Source organism: Dermacentor andersoni, chromosome 4, assembly GCF_023375885.2.
Source record: "Dermacentor andersoni chromosome 4, qqDerAnde1_hic_scaffold, whole genome shotgun sequence".
Taxonomy (NCBI): domain Eukaryota; kingdom Metazoa; phylum Arthropoda; class Arachnida; order Ixodida; family Ixodidae; genus Dermacentor; species Dermacentor andersoni.
In genome coordinates this window covers 182,443,613-182,456,467 of record NC_092817.1, presented here as the reverse complement: position 1 = coordinate 182,456,467, position 12,855 = coordinate 182,443,613, and the positions used below count along the sequence as shown (strand labels likewise).

Below are 12,855 nucleotides of genomic sequence, written 5' to 3'. Positions count from 1 at the left end.
TAAAAAACTGCCACGTCTATACCGTTGTTCGATGAGAGTGTGCACGTGTTCATCATGGCCGCGCATTCTCCAGATCGTGCGATAACTAAAATTTTACTTTTTGCCTTCCTTCTCTTCTGCAACACTGCGACCTTTGGGTTTATGGCTGGTCTTTCTGTCGTTCTTTCTGTTTCTCTCTTGTGTGCGTTTTCAACGCCTAACTGTTTAGTCCATCAAGCTTCCTGTTACCCGCCGTGGTCGCTCAATGACTATGGTGTTGGGCTGTTGAGCACGAGGTCGCGGGACCAAATCCGGGCCCGGCCACGGCGGCCCCAATTCGATGGGGGCGAAATGCGAAAACGCCCGTGTACTTAGATTTTGGTGCACGTTAAGGAACTCCAGGTGGTCGAAACTTACAGAGTCCTCCACTAAGGCCTGTCGCATAATCAGAAAGTAGTATTGGAACGTAAAACCTCATAATTTAGTCTCCTGTTTAGTATTTAGTTGCACGCCCCCATTTCATCTGGGCGTGCTTTTTCATACTTAATAATTCATTAACCACATCAAAACATTACCGCAGTGACAGAGATATACCATTGGACATATTACATACAAGGCAAATTAGTTGTTCTGCCGCTTGCTATTCGAGCATGACACCCTTCATCAAAACCATGTGGACCGCGGTCCTAGAAAAAAACACACTAAAAAGGAAATACCTTAGCAACTTAGACTGACAACTAAACACTTATGAATGCACTGTTATGCTTGAAATGCCAAGTTTTAATTAGTATTAAGTTTTAAGATATGTGCATTACTTGGTGCCAATTCTTTCTTTTTTTGAGCTCATGGTCTGCAAAATTTTGATCGCGGGTGTATGTGTCTGCGTTTTCTTTTTTCCTTAAAAGTCACATTAAGGACATAACGTAACTAATATTCTCCGAGCGTCCGCGAACAGGGAAAGATCAGAGTGGCATATTGAATGGAAGTGAAACAATAAAATGCTCTCAAATATAGACAACTTCCAGCATTATGGAAGCGTCACGTAAAATCCTTAATTAAAGGAAAATGAGAAATGCACTTAATTGTAGCAATTGCTACAAAGTAAACCAATACGGGTTCCTCGAAAGAAAAGCCTCGCAGTTAAAAAACTCGTCCTGGTTCGCGACTCGAACCCGGGACCACCACCTTTCTGGGGCAGCCGCTCTGCCATCTGAGCTAACCAGGCGGCTAGCAAGTGGCTTCGAGTTCTTGACAAATTCGACTTCCTGCCATCTGGTAGCTTTCTGGTTAGCTCCGATGGCAGAGTGGCTGCCCTGGAAACGCAGTGGTCCCGGGTTCGAGTCCCGCACCCGGACGAATTTTTCTTCAGCTGCGAGGCTTTTCTTTCGCGGAACCCGTACGGGCTTCCTTTTGCTACGATCGAGAAGATGTCTCAATTTCCCTTAATTACTTCTCTCCACCTTGTGGGTTCCCGCAGAACTGTTACGTCAGTGTAAAATGCTGTTAAATGCCACTTAACACCATGTAACAGCTTCCGAGACTCCACACCTTTCTTTTATGGTGCGCTGACTCTTACTACAAAGTTGCATGCGCGGCAACAGGCGATGCCCGTTAACGGGGGTGTATTTGGAATTTTTCTCCAACGTCATAGACAATAGGGCGGTGCTATTGGACGTTATTTATATCGTGCGTCACGTGTTGTCGTTAAAGCAACCGACTGATCGCCCTTCAAGCATCCTTTTTCTACGGACAAAGGCTCACCTTACAAAGTGCTGCGAGTACGATGATAGGCGCCCCAATTGCTGCTATCTTCGTCTGAAACGGTAAAAATCATCGAGCGTGTCTCTGTAGGCGTTCGACACACATCTGTGCTACATTTTGTGACAAGTCTGTTTTGGTAAATAACTCCTATACGGATTACAAAAACATTGTAAAGTTGAGTGGCTCTGCCAGCAGTACTTACCCGCTGTTGGAAGGAAAGCGCATCGGCGTCCATGTTTGTATACTGTAAGAAAGCAACGTACAAAAGATTACGCCAGTTCAGACATTTGGCCATACATCCGCTTTCACTCTCGTTCTTGACAAAGAAGTAAGAGGAAGAGGAACGAATATGATTGTGAAAGGTTCTAAAAGTTGTAAAATTGTGATTTAGCCATGAGTAGCACTCCGCCATTGAATAAACCCATAAAGGTTTGTCGCAAAGGAGGCTTTGTTGTTGGAAAAAGAAAACACATTTCTCCTGCTCCCGCATGCTATCTCCGCATCAGGGTAAACTTTCCTTCAACTACGAAGCTTTCTATCTGAAAAGAAAACTCGTATGAGTGTCCCTTTTCTTTAAAGCGTAGTGCTATTCCAGAGGAAGTAACTGTTTTTTTTTTTTATTCTTTCATGTAATCTCCTCCACACTGTGGTTGCGTGCGGCACTCATTTGCGATAATGTTAATATTTCTTTTTGTTTTTTTTTTTCAATAAGTGCAGCTCGTTTTATTGCCGCACATCACGATCGAGGCGCCGTGAACTGCTCAACAAGCAGCGCACTTTAGAGCCGTACAGGGCAGCGCTTCTTCAATGTCTTGGCAATGAGGGACTTTCAAGGGAGAGCACTTTCACTTGTTTTCAAGTGAGAGCCCTTTATTCAATGAGCACTTTCAAGTGAGAGCACTTGAAAGTGCTCTCACTGCGCTGGAGAAGCGGGATTTACGCTAGGAAATCATTCCAGCGCTACGATGGAACGATCCAGCGTTTTCAAATACGCTTTGGGACAGCGCGGTTACTCGTTCATGTCATAAAGGTGAGCCCATTCCCAATCATTCATTCCCGAAACTGTGAGCCCTATCCGGTAGTTACAGGGTGTATATTTGCTTTTTTAAAAGTAACAAAGGATAAGAAAGCGTACAATATAACCGCGTTACAAAAATTATTTAGAACAAACTGCAGATAGCACACAAACTGCCCGCGGCATGTGGGATACATTTCACATGACAAAATACATGACATTTCACATGACATGATACATGACAAGGAATCTGTGCTTAAACGTGTTGAGCTAACGCATGTGAGGTTTGAAATCACATGGGTGACCAGAACGAGGTGACGCCCTTCTGGAACGTTCTTACCGTACCTTTTGTTCCAACCGTAAAAAGAAAATCGCAGTTGCGCCCTAAAGATGAAGCATTGACTGCTATAGCAAATTATTAAACAGTTATCCGAAGTGAGCTCAGTAGTTTTGACAGCCGTATAAAATGTTGCACACATTCGCTTACCAACTAGATTAGCAAGCATGGTGTCACGCGCACAGGCAAACATGAACACATGTCACTCTGTGACCGTGGACACTCGCTGTCAGTACGCTGGCGTTATGACGAGGGGCAGTAGCGCTGTGCGTGGGGCACACGAAGCCACCAGACATCTCGGGTTGCCACTTCGCCCTCACCGCAGATCAGCTTTAAAATAATTGTGTCGTGTGTAGTTGTGGCCGAACTAGAAGAGAAGACCTCGCAAGCTAACCTTCCCCTTCCCCGACTTGTAGCGTATGTTCACCTCCCAGCCGGCCCCCTGGCGCGCGCGAGAAGAAACCGCGCATCAAGGCACCATCCTTCTCGGCTCACCCTCGAACACATTCCCGCGCGTCTGCAGCGTACGACGTGCGGCCGCGATCTTATCGCACTTGGAATTAATAGGGGGCCTCACAGTGACTCCGACGCCGAGGGCGGAGGCGGACATTCTCCTGGGGTGTCTACGGAATTGTGAAAGAATAAGTCCTCCGCGCGGTGGGCTGGAGTGAACGTTTCGACTAGAAACCTCATCGAAACGTTGAGCCCGCTGTTTGGTTACTTCAAGTGCGCGCCTTCTGTGAACCTCGTTCTTTGGATGTAAGATATGAAGCTTCAAGCGATATGTACAATGATGTAGATCGGAGGAGAGGGCAGCAAACTATCCTGAAAACCACGTGGTGTGGGCGAATAAAACCTGTGGCGCCTCTTCCCGACCAGTCACACTGATGTGACACTTACGGATGTAATTATTGCTTCAAAAATTGTGGAAACCGCACATAAGGCCCAAGCTTTGTATTCGTAACGCGTTTCTGCTTCTGCGTAACTTCCTGGTTCTGACGAAACGTCGCAAGTGGAATATTGAAGAAGCCGTAGAATTCAAACGCACGCGCATATTTCGAAAGCTCTGCAAATGACTGCGGGAAAAAATAAGACATTTAATTAATTGAATTCTGAGGTTTTACTTGCCGAAACCACGTTCTGACAATGAGGCACGCCGTAGTAGGGGACTACGGATCAATTTTCATCATCGGAATGCGGCCGCCACGGCCGAGATTCAGCCCGCAGCCACTAAGACACTGCAGCGGGTAAACATCATTATGGGCCATGGGACTCAATAACGTCAAGTTTCAATTTTGCAATCAGCCCTCCAAGAAGAAGAAGAAGAAGTGGTAGTAGTAGTAGTAGTAGTAGTAGTAGTAGTAGTAGTAGTAGTAGTAGTAGTAGTAGTAGTAGTAGTAGTAGTAGTGGTAGTAGTAGTAGTAGTAGTAGTAGTAGTAGTAGTACAAACTTTATTTCCCTTAGTGGTTTTGAGCGGTGGGTGGGTCCCTCAGTCCAGGGCTTCACTGGTCTCTGCGGTTCACTAGGCGTGATCGAGAAGAGCTTCTCTGGCTTTAGCAGCACACTTACAATCCGTTGCACACCACCGTGATTTTCTATCAACCGCGAAAGCTAAGAAGAGGAGGGCAAATCACAGACGCCGGCGGCAATCCCTCATCCGATTAGCTACTTCACTGCGCTAGTCCGGCCCCATCGAACCCTTCTGCACTTCGGCGTGCTCCTCACCACTTTGGACAAGACAATACAAATTAGACAACTAGACGAGACAAACCTGCCAAGGTAGGCATTGCTGTTCACTTTGAAAGTAAATAAAGGTGATCTCCTATGAACGAGGAGAGCATTTCATTGGCTTGTTCAAACAGCGCTGCAGGTACTCACCTGATGCTTGCGTTGGCGGTTACGTAAATTTTACGTCAGGAGATAAGAATAAAATAGATTGGGATAGGTGTTCGTTATGGGGCCCATGGTGCGATATAACTTAAAGGTATTCCATTTGGATTTTATTCCACTCACCTGACGGGAAATTAATGTCACCGCCGACGCAAGCGGTGGCACGGACCCGCGGCGGTTTATGACAAGCCGAATCAAATACGCTCCTCGTTTACAGGTGGGCCTTTTTATTTGGCTTTAAAGTGAATAGCATTTATTGCTTTGACACGTTTTGCGTACTTCAACAGCTGAGGAGAGGCGAGGAGCACGCAGAAGCGGAGAGGGTTTTAGAATGGCCGAGCTGTAGGAAGCGAAAGTGGATCACCGGGTGAGGATAGTTGCGCCGGCGTGCACGAATGGCCCCGGTAGCGCTAAGTCGTGCCGGTGCGACGCAAGATAGGTAGAAATGCGGAGGCGGTGCCGGCGTCTATGATTGGTCCGCTTCCCCTTTCTGAGCTTGCGGTGGCTCTTCAACTATCGCGGCGGCATGCAACGGGGCTTCTAAGGATGCCGCCCCCCCCCCCCCCACCCCCCAAAGCGGAACCTCACCGAAGAGTAGTAGAGACAAAGCGGCGTCTTCTGCATGCCGAAAAGGCTTGACAACCTTACAACTGCAAAGAAGAGGGCGCAGCCATAGCAACGGCTGGACGAGGGTGAGAAAGTTCATTGCTGGACGCCCGAAGCAGAACTTCAGGGACCATCCTCAACTCCTACCCTAGAAGCACTTCGTTACTGACACTTTCAGTGGAGTGTGCGTGATCAGCTTAGGTTCCAGTTGGATGGTCACTATAGAAAGCCTAGAAGGAAATATATTAGTACAATTGATTGTTGCACGAAAACCTTTGTTTTACTAGTCCAAAACAAATCCATATATTCATCATGAAAAGCTTTTTACAACTTGCAGTGGGATATCGTCGGACTCTCTCTATTACGTACGTTGCATTTGATTTAACTTGAGATTCAGTGTAATGAAAACTATTAGCTCAGTTCGATAATTATCTTCAACAGTTTGTACTCATCCTTATATCTTTAGCAACTTAGCCTCATTGCAACTTCAATTTAGACAAAGAGGCTTAGTAATTGAACAACTTCGTGCCATTGCAAGTTACATTTATTATCCCTTCAATGCAAAAGTGGTTCGAATACACTTCCACATAAACGCAAGTACTTATATTTTTAAAGCCGTAACGATATATGCATCGTTTCCGCATCGCATATTTGTCGTTCAGCGCTCGCAATATGGCAGCTATACGGTGGAAATACCTTATCCGCTCTACGAGGAGGGTTGCCTTGCTCCAAATGGAGACCTTGGCTTCGGAGGTCTCGGAGAATTTTATTCGCTGCAGCAAACAGCGCTTTACGTAAGTGCAGTGCACGTAGGAATATGGTTAATAAGTACGTGGTGTTTCACAGAATGCATAACTGTCTGTGGATATTTCCTTTCGAACTTCATTTTCATCATACACAAAGAAACCTGAACGCTCTCTCCGAGCGCCCAGTACCAGAGCGATCAGCAGGCAGCCATATTCTATTCCTTTTGGAATGGGGCCAGTATCCGGCTATTGTAAAAAGCATCCAGGTTCGGAATTCACAAAGCATTTCTTTCGCAAGAGCTCCTTACCACTGGCCAGCCTCATTCGCTAACAATACGTCTTGCATACAGATTGGCTGAAATTTTCTTACGAGCAATTTTAGCATAACAAGGTTTTCTGAATTGGGGCCGAGTTTTGTTCGGCATAATAAAGTATCTTAATGCGTACATGTCCCTCTGACGTGCTGAGTTTTGGCGGTTTAGTGACCGACTGGCAATATGGGCATGGCCTGAAAATTTTTCATCATTAGCGGAGGGCTGACAGCGAGAAAGCGTACAATCGGATTTTCTTTTATGCGCGGCCTATTCTAGCATAAACAGTGCGTACATCTCATTTTGATATGGTGTATTCCGCGTTTATTGTCGCTTCGAGGGAAGGCAAGCGAAGTGGGCGAGGCCCGAAAATTTATGACAAGTCGCGGGGCGGAAATGGCGGACATCAAATATAAGCAATTGGAATAGCTTTATGTTGTAGCAGTCATGGGGCGCTATAACGTAAAACTATTCCAAACTTTTCTATTCCATTTCTGCAATCGGCCCTCCGCGATTCGTCAAAAACCTTTTTGCACCACCCCCACTTTGGCTGTCTATCACGCGACGTCACGACAACCGCGGTCGTTCCCCATTTGATATCACGTGTGCACGCTGATTCTGCATGATTTTACCGAACAAAAAAAAATAGTTATTTCTGATTCGACGCCTTTTCGCCATTAGCCCTCGGCTATTGGTAAAAAGTTTTTCGGCTGCACCCCCTTCACCTGCCTGTCACGCGTCGTCACCAAACCACAAAAACTCACCGTGTCAAAGTGACGTGTACGCCATAAAGATGCATTAATATGCCGAACAAAACCGGGGTTTTTTTCTGAATAGCCCCAGGCAGTCTCGTTCCGGAAGGAATAAAAGATAGCTGCCATCAATCGCTCAGGCACTGGCTAGTCGCACCTGCCGGAGAGCATGGGTTTATTTTCGTACAATAAATCTTTTTGCGTGGCCTGTAACGTTTTCGAGGACTTTCGGCACGTTTACGACCTCGTTCTGCCAACTCTGCTTTCCTGAGGTTCCGTTTTAGCGTCATTCTTAAGCTTACGTTGCGTGCATCCGCGATTTTCGACTAGCCACCGCAAGGTATAAGTAAGGGAAAGCGGAACAATCGCAGCCGCAGCACCACCCTCTTCATCCGGTTATCAATTTTCAATGCACTGGCTCGGCCCAATCTAACTCCTCTCCACTTGAGCGTGCTCCTCGCCTCTTGTAAGCCAATTAGATAAGCCAAGCCGCTCAGTGTAGGCAATGTTATTCGTTTTTAAAGCAAACAAAAGTGACCTCCTATGAACGAGGATAGCGCTTGATTGGTCTGTTCCAACAACCCTGGGGGTCACCGTCCGATGCTTGCGTCGGCGGTTATGCAAATTTGACGTCAGGGGATTGGAATAAAAACATATTGGAAGAGTTTTACGTTATAGGACCCATGGCTGCAGCGTTTAGGGCGTTTGTTTTCCATATTTCGCTACATTTTTGTCTTGTAGGCGGCAACTATGCATTACCAACCAATGCAACCTGGCACTAGCTGTTGCCGTTCAGTTGTGTTTCCACAAACCCGACAGAAGCGGATCGAGTCGATTCGTCGGGCTGCAATCGGTGTGTCGAGTTCACGCAACACCATCGAGTCGGGTTGAGCGAGCCTCGAGTCAAGCTGTGCCAGCCCGACCGCTCGAAAAGGTTAATTCCGCCCGACCCTTTTGAAGCATGAGTGTAAACGCGGACGGGTCGGACCAGCCAGTGTTGATACCTTCGTGAGACCACCGAGCCATATGCGCTGGCAGCGAGGATGGTATAAGGATAAGGCAAACACAAGCACTGTGCGATGCAGCATCATCAAATGCTACGACAAGCTCCATGAAATAGCGTTGTTGCAGATGGCTGCGGGAACCGGAAGCCCCTTTCGAGTGCGTTGATGTCTCGGCTCTGGAAGCCCGATTTCCGACCGCACCTGCTCGCGTCGGTTTCATGTAAACGTAGCCATTGTAGAGCTTGGTGCGTTATTTGGAATTACGGGCTCTAACATGCAGAAACAAGACACGAACAACATATGAACGCAGTAGTGGGAGCCGCAGTCAGGAATCGAACCCCTGAGCTCATTTTCAGTTCGTTATTGGCGTTTAGTTCGTGTGTACGCGACTTCGACTTCCGTCGTCTTGAATGCAGCACTCACCCACTTGGGCGGGAAGCGTAGACCGGCCAGGTTGCCGCCGCAGCAGAGCAGTAACGCCACGGTGTTCCACGTCACGAACGCACCGAGGACACGAGTCATGTGTGTCTGCATTCACGAATGAATAAATCATCATCATCAGCGGCGGCAGCCTATTCAGATGGCCACCGTAGGACGACGCCTCCCCAGCGATCTCCGATTACCTCTGTCTTGCGCGAGCTGGTAACCAAGTTGCGCCTCCAAATTTCCTAATTTCATCGCATTACCTGTTCCCGCCGTCCTCCACCGCGCTTACCTTCCCTTGGCGCCCATTCTCTAACAACCCTTTCTGATCTGAATAAAAAAAAGTATTGGTATGCCAATATACGAAACTTCAAATTAGCGAATAGAATATTGCACAGTCGTAAATACCAATACTTCTCGAATAGTTTTCGAGTATTCCAAATTGCTAAATGACCGTGCTGAATCCTAATATTGGAGCAAAAGTACAATAAATTTCATTACCGACGGTGCAGTACGCATGAAGCATGAGAAGTTGCGTACAGAGGATAGGAGAAGGATACCTTGCTGAAGAAGCAAGACTTTACCGTCTAAACCACGCTCATTCCCAATCTCCGAAAGTCCTGGGTATGTAAATAAAGTGCTTAATTTGTGCTTCTAATACACAACGATTCCTAATATGCAACATATTGACAGCAGCTTTGAGGACATACTAGAGCGTGAAGGTCGCTTTTTATTGTAATGGCGAAAAGAGCTTTTCATTATTCTAAAAGTTGCGATATTCGATTTGACTCTATTCATTCCTGACCCTATTTGATTCACATTTCGATTAGGTCTATTTGCGCACCCCTAAAATTACACATGCCCCCCCCCCCACCCCCTCACCCCGCAACGAAATCTGCGTCGTACAGTGCAGTACGGTACTGCAATATCTAACAGAGCACAAGGCTCCTGCGGCAAAAGCCAGGCGGTCTCCGTCCGCCTATTTAGTTTGTTTGCAAATCGCACATACACGAAGAAGAGTTGCCCAATAGAGCAACAGCGATCATGCGGCTCTCAGGTAGCGTACGCACAGGGATACAAAAAATTGGCTTATGTGGGAGCGGTCACGTATAGCATTCGCGTGCAAACATGTTTGGAAAAGCTGCTAGGGCGATGAAATCAGCAGCCGAGTACAACAAAGCCAGGAGCGAAACGTTCTGTTGTCACGGTTGCGGCAGCAATGATTGCAATTTTTAGTGCTGTCCGAGTATTCGAAATTTTGAAGTACGGCTTAAATCACCTTCGCTGTTCGGCTGAAGCATTTTGATTTTGTTCGATAATCGTTCCTGTTCAAGCATAACCAATAGCGACCCTCATTGGAGTTTACAAGGACAACGCCATATGCAAATGAGGACTGTTCCGAATGTTATTGCGGCACAGAAGCCACGGTTTTTGCGCCCAGGCAGCAATTCTGGAGTGAATGCACGGTGTAGCTGACGTCTACTGGAAAATGTGGGAGGACGCTTAGGCTTCCCCTTTAAGAGTGCAATGCGATAGCATTGGAAGATCACTGACTGCTTCCCACGCTTGCCGGCAACTGCAGCTTATGTAACCGTAACGTTCTTCTGGAAACGCTGGCGGCGAACGCTATATACGAAGGCGAGCTCTCTATTTCCTTTTTTGAAAGTGTTGCAAGGAACCGAAAAGCCCAAGCCGCTCCTACTAAGCTCGACCTCAAATGGCAGCTGGAGAAGGGTTTTGTGTTTTTTTTTAGTTTCCGCGTAACAGAATTAGGTTTTCTCGTATATTTAAATTACCATGCGACGCTATTATGTCTGCAGGTTGTAAGTCGTACATTGCGAATTTTCTGACGCTTTAAGAAATTCAATTATTTCACTAACGCCTCTCCGCCACGCGGAGGGCCTGTGTGGTTGGGGATGCCTGGTTTGGGACGATTTCCTTCGGCCGCGGACGCGCCGGATTTTTGTACGACACGAGACCCTTAAAGCTGTCGCGTTAATAAGTTCCAGTAATTCAAGGAGGCTGTCTCGCCTTTAGCCCTCCTACGAATTAGTTTTCCACATTACTTACTATTTCAACTGTCTCACCATAGTGTTACGGTCATTGTCATGGCACACCACAAAGGGCCGGCTTATGTTGTTTTTCATTTCCAAACTTCTTATTGAGTGGAATTCCAGTTTTAAACATCGACATGTACAAACAGCGCAGACAAACATGATTTATTGAAGACAACGAGGACACCGACTCACCTGGTGCTCTATTCGAAACAAACACATACAGGAAAAAGGCTGGAAGCAACGAAGAAAGCCCGCGTCAAAAAGAAAAAGAAATTGTGACGTTTTACTTCGTGAACGTGGGTTAAGCGCAAGCCTATGGGTGCCATTCCGATATAATTGCGATAGCAATCATCTGGACACTCCAAGCGCATTTGTGCCGTAATTGTTGCCTCAATGTTCTGCGTGATGTCAAAGGGCGATAATACCGTTACCACGCGTCGTATGTGGTATGTGCGAGTGAAAGCGCGTGACGGTGAGCCGACGATCGGGGCTCAAGCTCGCGCGCGCAAAGGACGAAAGCGGGGAGGCAGCTCACTGTATTCCGTCGGGCGCATAGTCCCAAGGGGAGTGGGGTGAGGGGGGGGGAGCTGCGTTGTACTCTGACAGCAACTGCGTATTCCGCGGCCGCGCGCGCATTATCTTGAAATCGATCTGGAGAGTGGAGTGTTACCGACGGTTCATAGCTGCATGGGCGCTTTGTTCTCGCCGCCGAGTTTGCGTTGAAGCGATAGACAGCACGAAGGTCACTTCGCTCGCTGCTGCGGCTGCCACGCATCCTTGGGGAAATATTGGTTTCCACGGGCACGCTCACCACCGGTCCTCTAACACAATATGTATTGTCCGCCATTGTAGAGAAGCCGCCGAATTTGTAAAAACGGTATCCGAAAGGATATCTATCAACGCGTCAAGTTGGCCCTTGCGAACGTGGCCAGGCGCATTCCGCGTGCAGTGAGGTAAAAATCTTTTCCAAAACGATCCCAAATGCGCATTACACACTGCTCAAGCCGGGCCAAATGAAACGTTTGTGTGATGGTACGGGTGAGGCACATATAACAAGTTCTGTGCTTTAAACTGAACGCCTTGCGAGTGACTTCTGGCAAATTACGCGTTGGAAGCAATGCACACGCTCTTCCGGAAAGTATGGGTGCGAAAACAAACGAGTGTCTGCGCGGTAAACGGGTGCCACGGCTCAGGTTCTATGCTACACGCCGAAAATACGCTCACCCAGCATAAAAACCATCGTGCTAACAATGTTCTTGCAAGAAATAGCAAAATCACATCTGCAGAGAAAAGGGAACACCTTACCGCACGAGCGTGGCGGCGCAGGGAGAAGCGCGGTCGGGTGGGCGTAACCAGCGGTACATGACCGGAGCAGCATCAACGTCTCTATAGATACTGGATGCGCAGACGTAACCTGTAGACTTGTGATAAACTGTCTACATTTGAAGTAAAGTGGAAGCGCTAATCGATACGCCGCCTGGCCGGTGGTCCGACCCTTACTAGCTCGGCCGCGAAACAGCTCCTGTCCCCGCTCTTCACGTTCTCTATATATGTTGCGGCGTCGCACGCAAGTGACCCATAGTGTCACGCATGAGTCCGAACCACGAACTCAAGTATTCGGCGACAACGCTACACAAGCTTCTTTCGTTGAACAACTTCGCTAAAGTTATCTGGCACACCCGGTATGTACACGCAACTGCGCTTGTGGCAGAATAAAAGCTGGCTCAATTATTGACTTCACTGCACCCGAGCTCAATGTAGCCGCGTATAAAGAATACTGCTTCTAAAGCGAATGCCAGACGAATGAATAAAGCAGGAAAGGGGAATTTGAACGGCTTCGTTTTATGTCAGAAGGGTAAACCGCGTCGTCTTGAAAGCCGCTAAGGGAGCAATCAACTCTTGTAGAGATCTTGCGTCATAGGGAGTGGCAGGACAGCACGCCGTTGCAAGCTGCGAAACAGCTGAGATTTTCCT

The 12,855-nt window shown here is 47.5% G+C and overlaps 1 long non-coding RNA gene across 1 annotated transcript; it reads right to left on the bottom strand.

Annotated features, from left to right (window-relative positions):
* Positions 1–1,600: 1,600 nt before the first annotated feature.
* On the bottom strand, positions 1,601–8,924 carry LOC140217183 (uncharacterized). The gene is made up of 3 exons (XR_011893706.1): positions 8,825–8,924; positions 1,943–1,984; positions 1,601–1,794 (listed from the first exon to the last, which is right to left on the bottom strand). It is a non-coding gene; the product is annotated as an uncharacterized lncRNA (long non-coding RNA).
* Positions 8,925–12,855: the final 3,931 nt, after the last annotated feature.